The 11,268-nt window shown below is 47.9% G+C and overlaps 1 protein-coding gene across 1 annotated transcript in view; it reads right to left on the reverse strand.

Annotated features, from left to right (window-relative positions):
* The window catches only part of LOC144098089 (uncharacterized), a 51,860-nt gene extending 45,250 nt beyond the window's left edge, over positions 1 to 6,610 (reverse strand). The window contains exon 1 of the mRNA XM_077630641.1: positions 6,556 to 6,610. The gene's annotated coding sequence lies outside the window, so the exon portion shown is untranslated. The remainder of the gene's footprint in view (positions 1 to 6,555) is intronic.
* Between the last annotated feature and the right edge of the window lie 4,658 nt (positions 6,611 to 11,268).

Genomic DNA, 11,268 nt, shown 5'->3' on the forward strand with positions numbered 1-11,268 from the left:
CTGTCTCCTTCGTCTCCACGGCAATGAACCAAAGTTTGCAAATCTTCCTGGCTATCTTCTAGCAGTAATAATAATAATAATTGGTTTTTGGGGAAAGGAAATGGCGCAGTATCTGTCTCATATATCGTTGGACACCTGAACCGCGCCGTAAGGGAAGGGATAAAGGAGGAAGTGAAAGAAGAAAGGAAGAATAGGTGCCGTAGTGGAGGGCTCCGGAATAATTTCGACCACCTGGGGATCTTTAACGTGCACTGACATCGCACAGCACACGGGCGCCTTAGCGTTTTTCCTCCATAAAAACGCAGCCGCCGCGGTCGGGTTCGAACCCGGGAACTCCGCATCAGTAGTCGAGCGCCCTCACCACTGAGCCACCGCGGCGGGGCAAGTACAAACTCTTTTCTGCGACACGAGCGCCTTAACGCTACCGCGTTAAAAGCGAAAGCTTTTACTACTCCCCTGCGTAGCTTCTTAGCCGTGTGCGCCGTGTGCGCAAGTTTGACCTTGAGCTAAGGAAAAACCACATGGCAGCTATGACGTCACTAAGCCGCCTCGGCCGCCGAAACGGAGTGCTCGCCTCTGCCTAGTCACGTGACAACCATAACGTCGCTCAAACGGCAGCTAAGCCGTAGCCGTGTGCTCGCTCTGTCCTGATAGCCTCTCAGCCGGTGCCAACGAATTGCAACAGCTCTCGAAAATTAAATGGCATCAGTCGCAATGGATGGTCGTGAAGCCTCGTGAACTGTCTGCGTCTCACAGGTTGTGAATACGACAGGCGGAATCCGATCAGCCAGTAGACGTAGCTCACCAAGAGCTGCCGCACAGACACGAAGAGAGCAACTAAACGTGAAGATTTAAAGTCAAGCCTTGTAAACCTTGGGTAAACATCAGTCATTACCACCCCAAGCAACAACCAAGTGTAGCCAAGCTTTATGAGGCTTAACTTTTAAGCTTTCGCTTTGGTTACTTTGGTTGAGCCGGGTTAAACCTTTGCCTAAATTTTTACTTCCTCATCGTATTTACGCGAAGCAAAGGCAACGGCGCTTTTAGACTCTTTCCTTACATGTGGACGCGAAATTAAATCGCACTTCCTACAGCAAAATGCAAGGTTATAAGCACAGCAACAACGAAGCTTTTTACGGATAATAGGTGAGGAAATGTATCCCAAACATTAACCGTGGTGGGTGGTTCCATTTCGTCCCAGGCGATTCTGAGCACCATGTTAGAATACCCTAACATCAAGCTTTGGGGGTTTTCATCTGCACCACAATTTCATGATAAATTTTCGCCTATTCTGGATCCACGTAGGTGGATATTTTCTTATTGAAGCAATCAGGTTTATGATCAGAAAATAATTTAGCACATTTATCTCATCGTCTCTGAATTGAATAAAATTTTCTCAACCAAGCAAGTCTTCGTCACAGAAAGGAACAAAATTGTGAAACAATCAAACTGATTGTAATTTTCTTACCAAATGCAGATAGTTCCCCGAAAAGAAAACAAAACAGTGACCGTTCTTTAATAGCAGGTAAACACACCATGTAAAGCGGGAAAAACCAGTTTAGTGTCCATAGATTACAATACATTATATTATCAAAACAAAAACCGACATGAAGTTTAGCAACTCTGATCTCTCTCTTCCGGCTTCCGGCCACAGTTATCAGCGCAGGACGTGCTGCTCCAAATCAATAGGGAAGTCATCGCCGCCCCTTCGGGAATCCGGCAGAGTGGGCTATTTTGGCACTGGAGCTAAAGGGGGCTTTTACAACGTTAAACATAGCAAATTCTGAAGTATTTGAACACCACCGATTGCGGCGAGAAAACATTCAGACATCTAAAACACTGTTTAGAAAATAGCAAATCTTACATCAGACTTGGCAATGAAAATTGGGACCAATCAAAATGGAAACCAGAGGCATGCCTCAAGAAGGAGTTATTTTTCCCCTGCTTTTTAAGCTTGCCCTCATGGGCCTCCCCGGCAGTCTCAATGCCGTGGATGGCATACGCCGCGCCGTCTAATCAAGCGACATAACTATCTGGTCGTCCCGGGGCAGCGTGGGGCAGATGGAGGGGGCCCTCTAAGAGGCCGCCTCGGTAGTGCAAGATTACGCTAGGGAGTGTGGTCTGAAATGCGCTCCGAACTAATCAGAACTCTTACACATTAGAAAAGATATAAAACTAGGCGAGAACAGAGAAAATTTACCGTAACGGTACCCAGATACCAGTGGTTGAGACGCATCGGGTATTGCGATTACAAATTAATAACCTGGGCAACAATGCCATGGTCTTGCAAAAAAACAAAGTCCACCTGCGAACAAGTTAGTAGGACTGTTTACAAGATATTCGGCAAGCACGGTGGATTTCTCTAAAAAGAAACTTCTGCCATGGCTCAGGCGTTCATCGTCAGTCGATTGGTGTATGTGGCGCCCTGCCTCAAGCTGACAAAAAGCGACCGCGGGAACCTCGACGCGTTCGGGCGGCGGTTAAAACGGAGCTAGGACACCCTGCCAAAGCGTCTACAGAGCGTCTGTTCCAACTTGGCGCACACAACTCGGTGGAGGAGCTGATTGAGGCCCACAGAACAAGCTGTTACGTTTCGCCTACGACGCGCGGTATAGCCGGCGCGGATGCAACGGACGCCAGGGCTTCGTTTAAATAGGCGGTCATTTTGGCCCGTTCAGCGCTGCCGCAACGCCTCCCGCCAAGCGCGTCCAGGCAGGTTTCAATGCCACGTGTCTTCGTGTGTGCGTGTGTGTGTGTGCATGTTGGTGCCCACGCCTGTCAAAGCGCGGCAGCCGGGGAGAGGAGCTCCCCAACTGGGAGGCGAGGAGGTCTGACCGGCGCCGGCCCGGCGGACGCGTCACGTCACGTCTCAACGTGTCCGTGCGTCGCCGTCTCGTGCGCCTCATCCCGAGCTGTTCCTTCTTGCCCTCGACTCCGAGGGTATAAAGGCAGCTGCCCCGGACGCCAAAGAGAGGCTTCGATTTCTTCCGTCGAGTAACGTGGTCGCCCGTTTCTCCACTTCGGTCGACCTGACCGGCTGCTCTTTTGCGATGCTAGAATAAACAAGTTGTTTTGTTGGCAGTCGACTCATCCTTTGCCAGGACCTTCGGATGTTTCCAGCTGTGCCCCAGGCCGCCAGGCCAACGCTACCCTTGGGGCTTGCGACCCATTTGCAACAAAGCCAAACTGCCAGGCTATCGATGACCAGCGCCGGCAGACAAGTCCTCCGGGAACTCAATCTCGCACTGCTCCCAACCACCGAACGCAGAGTCGACATTCTGGAGGCATGGAAAAATACTTTGATAGCTAAGCCGCTCCACAAAAAATAAATAAATTGGGAGTATAATGAGGAGAGGCGTGATTCCAGGCCAAAATTTGTTCAAAACTACAACTGGAAAAAGATAGGCGTATAATAAGTGGGTGCAGCGGGCCCAACCGAGGAGGCCATCTGCACCATTGCGGTGGTGCACGGGGGAAAACAGGGGAAAGGTTCTAGGTAAAAACGGGCGATGCGCTAGTTTATTAATTTTTTTATTACAATACCCTCAGGGCCCGCAGGGCGTTATTGAGGCGGTGGGCGAAAAAGAAAAATATATATAAAAAGTACAGGCAAAAGGAAAAAAATCAAAGATCATGATGGAGGAAGCGGCGACTGCACTGGCCGCCACCCACTTTGACTAAGCGTACTTAATGTCGGACTCGCAGCAGGCGTGCCGAAATTACGTGCGGGGAAGGATAGCGCCACTAGCCGGCAGAATACTATTATTCGGATTCGGCGATTAGTAAAAAACAGATAGCATGGGTGCCCGATAACCAGAGTGTAGAGGGGAACGAGGCCGCTCACGCAGCTACCCGAGCGTTCCTTCCCCTGGGTTCCACTCAATAGCCCGGTTCTGCCGCGGCAATCATACCAATCTTGTTAATCTCTTACGCGGATGTTACAAACCATTTACGCCTCTGCAGGAGGGCACACCCGTGACCCGCCAAGGGTCTTGACAGAACCGAGGAGTGCCACCATAGACGGCTCCAAGCCGGGTATTTCTTAAATCCCGCCGTACTAAAACGCGTAGATCCTACATTCCCGGGCAGGTGCAAATACTGCGGGTAGTATGCTCACCTATACCACATGGTGTGGGCCCACGAGTACAATACACATATCGCCGTTATACGTCAGCCAACCAGGGAGGGCTCGGAGGCGGCCCTTTTCAGCCCGGACCTGGAGGCCCAGCGGGCCATGGTCCAGAGAGCACGGGCAGCAGCGGCGGCCGATGGTGATCCGGAATAAGGTATGCCACCCAGCGCAACGACCATTCCCACCTCCTGTTCCTAGTTCAGTACAGTGAAGTAATAAATGTTTTCTCTCCTCAAGAATGCCGGCTCCATATGAGGCCAAAGAGCCGCGGCAGCCCATTCATTAGCGTTTCCACTAAAAAAAATTTCGGCAGAGACACTTAAGGCTACTGACGTATGGGAATGGGAAAGCATTACTGTGCCTGGCTGCATTGACACACACACACCTACACACCCACACACACACACACACACATGCACGCACACACAGACGCGCGCGCGCGCACACACACACACACACACACACACACACACACACACACACACACACACACACACACACACACACACACACACACACACACACACACACACACACACACACACACACACACACACACACACACACACACATGCACACACACACACACACACACACACACGCGCGCGCGCGCGCGCGCGCACACTCGTATGGCACCACTGGGAAGGCTGTACGATGAACTATTTTATCACAGTTTGGTACTAAAATTGATTATTCAGGAAAGACAGTGTCCAACTAACAGTCTCATACCTCGCTGGACACGCCAACCGCACCTTACGTGGAGAGATTCATAGTCAATAAATGCACAAAATTGACGGTGCATATGTCGTTGGTTCTAACCCCAGTCGAAAGATAGCCTCCAACTTCAGTAGCACATGCAAGTTACATCGAACGAGAAATCGTATGACATCATCCGGAACGCTGTACGACAAACTGATAATAATAATTGGTTTTTATGGAAAGGAAATGGCGCAGTATCTGTCTAATATATCGTTGGACACCTGAACCGCGCCGTAAGGAAAGGGCTAAAGGAGGGAGTGAAAGAAATAAGGAAGAGAGAGGTGCCGTAGTGGAGGGCTTCGGAATAATTTCGACCACCTGGGGATCTTTAACGTGCACTGACATCGCACAGCACACGGGCGCCTTAGCGTTTCGCCTCCATAAAAACGCTGCCGCCGCGGTCGGGTTCGAACCAGGGAACTCCGGATCAGTAGCCGAGCGCTCTAACCCCTGAGCCACCGCGGCGGGTTACGACAAACTGTTATGTCACACTTTTGGTACGAATGTTGTCAGGAAAACTGCCGCCTCATTGAGGTCGACCAGTTTTTGGTATATATACAGGAATGACATGTATTGGGTTGTCTGAACTGGCGGTGGTCAGCCTGCTGTGTACGTCATACAGCCGCTTGATGACGACAAAGTTTTGGCTTGCCATCGCTGTGGTTTTCTGTACAATCTGCGAGCACACGCACAACCCCACGCCGCCAACGTTTATCGATATGGGACTAACAATGGTTTCACATTAAAATAGTACGCGGGCTTCTGGCTACCTCTGGCTGCTAGCAAACACGGCAATATTGAGCGGAAGGGCCTAGTAGGCTTAAACTACATTCATAAACTCCAAAATTCTTGTGCCTGCCATGCGTTCTTCTGCAATTTCGGTTCGGTTATGTCACGCCAGCGGGGTCCTGGAATACGAAAAACCGACCACTGAAGCTCCAAATCTCTCTCTCCGTCAACATCTATGCCCTAATTCTTCTCTTCCAAAATAAATGCTTATTACTGCTACTAACACTATCTTTTCGTTATAGCTGCCTGTGCACTTGACCGACCAGATGGCAGAATGCCGTTAGAGGACGAGTGTTTCCCGTACCAAGCTGACCTAATGCGTTCCCGCGAAATGCTCAAGGTGCGAATTACAGATTCCAGTTCTAAGTAAACCACTCAGAGATGAGAAGTCGAAAGACAAGACGTCACCAGGCACAATTTATCGAAGGAACTAGGAAGTACAAATTCGTGGATTTCAGGCGCCATGTTAGACGGGATTTGCTTTCTCAGCAGTAAAAGGCACATTGAAAACCTGTAGAGTTTTTTCGCGAGCTGCAGAGTTCAGATGAAAATGCACACCATCAGAACCTAGGAGCAGTTTGTTAGGCGGTATGCGGGACAGCAGTGTACCATGAGGACGCATTCCACAAGGGGGGCTGCTCAAAACCTGGCTTCGGCATATATTGAGCAATATGTTAAAGGTGCTACGATTAAGCCGCGATAGTAAATGAAGAAGGGACACAATATGCGCCAGTCAAAAACTGAAACCCTCGTAGCCTATGCGCGTCAAAGTGCGCCTGCACAGACGAACCCACTGATTAAGAATCTGCAGTGAGAGCAATTGTTGAAACGTAGCAGTCATGTTTTACCCTGACAGTTGCAGAAATGGCACTTACATTGCAGCACTCTCAGATCTCTTCGTACCGTTGGCAATTCAGGGCGCGTGTCTTGATGGCAATTTTTGACTTCTTTTTTCTCCACATGCGACCAAACGTTCTTAAACGACCGTACTGGTACTTGAGTGAATTCTTTCATTAAAATGATGCGTTGGGCAATATTATGCATGGTTCAAAGCCCGATGTTCGCCCACAACTTCTTCTAAATAAGATATAATTTCATTTCTTCTTGATGCTGTTTCGATTTTGGTTTTATGAACTGAACGATGGCTATGACGTGCTGTTGACTTTAAGGTCTTTGAAAGCACACAAAAATGGCAGTTTAGCTGCTGATCTCTCATCTGTTCTCATTATAGTTCTTGGAGTAGGATAGTATATGTGTAGTAGTAGATTAAAACTAGGTATCATCATTTATATTGCAACTGCTTTTCGTTCGTCATGCGACGTAAAGGTGAAATACCTGTCACAGCCATTGTTCTGTAGATGAAATCGAAATGCTTATAGCACTGAATAAGAAATTCAGTTATAAATTATTTGTCGTCGTAGGCGGTAATCCATGTATCCTGACGTCTAACAAATTACTGGAAAGAATAAAATATTCTGCTAAAAATTAGGCGTCAATGATACTGTAAATATATTTGTCGTCAAACCACGAGACATTCCAAATCAATGTACAAGAGGAAACCAGTAAGTCAGTGCGTCAAATAAATTCTGCAGCGCAGCTTTACGGCTATAATTATTTGGTGCAACCAATATCTGATGGAACTAGGCTGTAACAAACGCAGCGTCATGCATGTTGTCCATACTACTTACCCTCTTCCCGTGTACAACGTGGATGACATAGCTTTTAAATGTGTAACTACTTTAAAAAATCTAGGCATTCACCTTACACCTAACCGAACACGGAGGCTTCACATAGATTTCGTAAACAACAACGCTAACAAAACGCTAGTTTATCTTCTACGTATTTTTCTTGTGCACTACTATTTTTAAAATCACGGGCCGTTCTCTATGAGCTGTTCATTTTCCATTGTCCATTTTGCGTCCATTTGATCCTATTGTCATTGGTCATTCAGATATATCCGCGATTGTCAAGCGTCTCTGGAAAGCTACCCGGCCTTTGGGTGGTTAACGACAGGACCTCACCATTGGCTGCACAACGACAGCCAGTGGTGAGAGACGGACGCCTGCTGTTGACAGAGCGCGGCGAAGCATCTAGCCATTGGCTGCGTACCGAAGCCAGTAGCAGCCAATGGTAAGGCCCCGTCGAAAACCACCCAAGCTCTGGGTCGCCTCCCATAGACGCTTGACAATCGTGGATATATCTGAATGACCAATGACAATAGGATCAAATGGACGCGAAATGGACAATGGAAAATGAACAGCTAACTCTGAATCGCCTAACTCTTCTGTCACCCCTGTCAGCGATAGTTATGACTGACTTGGGAGATCAACGGCTTGGATCATTCGCTTTGCATGTAACTCTGGTACTTGTGCGCGCACCAACGACATCTGCATGACCACGACGTCATCAGTGGGCAAGGGAACAGCGGCGACGACATGGTGTTCAATCACTGTCTCTTCATTGCACAGGCGTGTTATTTCGAGAATTCTCAGCGCTTGAAATCAGACAAAAGACTGTTGCGGCTGTTCCTTTACCCACAACACGAGGCTGACTTGTGCCTGAATGCCTTGAACTTAATCAGTCGCCTTTATGAAGTGGAAACGTGGAGCTCCATCAAGGCCCCCTAAACCTGACCCCTAAAAAACAGGTATTTCATCAAAAAGTAATGAGCGTAATGACAGACCTGCATACTCAACGCGCTCTGCAATGATCACTCAACAGTGGGCTAACGCAGCATGTTCATGTCAGGCGTGTTTACTGAAGTTCTTGAACGGTAAAAGCAGATGGCAGAGGACCTTAACAAAATAAATCGCAACGTGCACAAGCAAGGGTAAAGCCTGTGGGTGCTTGTCAACGCTTCGACAAGAGAGCTTGTCTTTGTCTGGGCGAAGCGTTCATCATTGGCAGGGTTTAATTTCTTTTTTATCCGAGATCTTTGCGTTAGGCATAATGAGAAAGGGAGAGAAAGTTAGAAGAAGCAGTGCAAGTAAGCCTCGATAAAAAGTTTCAAAAGTTCTCCACAAGGCGATTATCATGAGTCCACTTGCATTTACAACTGACTGAAAGGTGTCCTCATTTTGGTGTTGCGCCTGAACTGTCTGATGCAAAACACTTGTTGTGGACTTGCCAGGGTACAGCCTTCGTGAAGCGATGCTTCCTAAAGAATGTAGGCGTGCGATGGGACGTTGAAGGCGAGGTTTAATTAGGGTCTTCACTCTGAGGAGGAAGGGTCAATGAGGAGGAGGGGTGTGATGTGGGAAGGGTGTAAGGGTGAAACGTTTCGGGGCATGTTGTCTGCTGAAGAGGTAGAACTGGTTGACCTGCAGAACTGTCAAAAAAGGAATCAAGGGGTGTGTAGTGTGAGGAGACAGCGAACTACGGCTTGGAAGCAGCAACAGGTGGCTGTGCTGACCTGCAAAATACAGGAAGGAGAGTTATACAGCATGGCGAAACGAAATACCGCGGAGCAAAAACAAAAGAAATTAAAGGAAAACCAAAAATAGGGGCGAACTCAAAGAATGCGCTCAGGGAAAGGGGGAGCGGGAAGGATTGGGGAAGCCAAGTGTTCTTGAGAAGTCATAGCAAGAGGTGCAGGCCATAAATTAAGGATACATTGAATAAAGCGCGATAGAGAGAACACGAAGACTGTGGAAGGTATGATTGGGGGGGGGGGGGGGGGGAGAGGAATGAGGGATAGTAACAGGGGGGTAGGGCGAAAGAAACGATAAACCAACATTGTGACATTATACGAAATGTTCTGACCATGTGCAAGACCTTATGTGTTTAAAAATAAAGAATTACCCCAGTGCTGGAATGTACCTGAGAGATTAAAAGTTTCTCTGGATATGTTAATTCCCACTGGTTGTAAGGTTTTGAATTTGTGAATTAGGAATGTCTCTCTATATTTTCCGTCCATTGCAGGTTTGAAGCCTGATTGAGGAATGAACAGTCTGAGTTCATCGAAGTTGTGACCACGTGGAGCTCGATGACCATTTATTCTGACGCTCATTGTTTGCCCGTTTTCTCCGATATATTTTTTCGGACAAGAGTAGTATTGATAAGATTAGACATGAGATAACATCCAGATAACTTTAGACGACGTGCAGTTAAAGCTAGTCTCAATACCCAAGTTGTAATCGCTTGCTATGCTTCTAACCATAATGTCCCCTTGTAAATGCTTGCATGATTTGCATCTAAGTCCAGAGCATGAGATTGCAGTCGATGGTGTTATCTTATCGAGCGTAGCATGTACTACAATACCTTTCAGGTTTGTGTTGCGTCTGTATGTTACCCTTGGTCTGTCGGGGAATATTGTTGTGAGGCGATTGTTGTCAGTTGAAATAGGGTGTTATTTCCACCGAACAGTGTTTAAATTCGGAAGCGCGTTCGAGTACTTCATTATAAGTGCATGAGGCCGCTCACTGTTAGCTTTTGTTCGCTTTTTAAATATTCCTGCTCGGTTTAGAGTGGTTGCTCTTTGGAAGGCAGTATTAAGGGTGCTCTTGGGATGGTACCTGGCATTTGGAGTTTTCCTTAGTGAGTTGAGATGTTTCAAATAGTCGTCATCGTCGGTACATATTGTTCTCAGGCGAGTTATCTGACCTACAAGTAAGCCCTCCAAGGTATACCGTATTTAGACGATTTTAAGTCGACCATTTTTTTGAAATTTAAAATTCCGAAGTGGGGGGGGGGGGGGGGGGTTGACTTACAATCGAAACGAATCCTTGAACTGCCAATAAAAGCAAGAAAACAATCTATCAGGAACGCGACTGCGATGTTAGAAGTTTTTGTTTGCTCTACAGCTCCAAGCGTAGCATTCAGGTATTCCTCGGGCTTTTTGGCTAGGATTTTTCATTTTTATTTTTACTGCGCACACCGTTACCCACCGCGATGGTTCAGTGCTACTGAACAGGATACCCGGGTTAGAACCCGACCGCGGCGGCAGCGTTTCGATGGAAGCGAAACGCAAAGGCGTCCGTGTGCTGTGCGATGTCAGTACAGCAGGTTAAAGATCCCCAGGTGGTCGAAATTATTCGGAAGCCCTTCACTACGGCATCTCGTTCTTCCTTTCTTCTTTCACTCCCTTTTTTATCTCTTCCCTTACAACTAGGTTTCCGCTGATATTTGAGACAAATACTGGGCCATTTCCTTTACCCCAAAACCAATTTCATTTCATTTCACTCGCGGGAAGGGCCGCTGTCCCGCTGTTCCAATCGCGGAGTCTGCGCCAGCGCCCGGGAGTGTCGCTAGCTGATGGAAGAGCCACAATTTCAGTTTGTTGCGCAATACGTAACAGCGGCGCTTCAGGGGAATGCCGATGTTTGCTGGAAGAGCCGGCGCCCCGACACCGATCACTCTTTGTTTGGTGGTGCTTAGAGTTGGTGCTTTTGACTCGACTGCCGGCCGCGTGCCTCGCCATGAGCTCTCCAGGTTCGAAAAGCATACGGCGCTCATTCACTGCAACGTTCAAGAGTGAGGCCATCATTTACGCCGAAGAAACCAACAACTAGGCGGCGGGCCGCAAGTTCGACGTTTCTGAAAGGTTGGTGCGGGAGTGGCGAAAGCAGCGAGACAAAATTTTCGATTGC

The sequence above is a fragment of the Amblyomma americanum genome, chromosome 7 (assembly GCF_052857255.1).
Source record: "Amblyomma americanum isolate KBUSLIRL-KWMA chromosome 7, ASM5285725v1, whole genome shotgun sequence".
In the NCBI taxonomy this organism is placed as follows: Eukaryota; Metazoa; Arthropoda; class Arachnida; order Ixodida; family Ixodidae; genus Amblyomma; species Amblyomma americanum.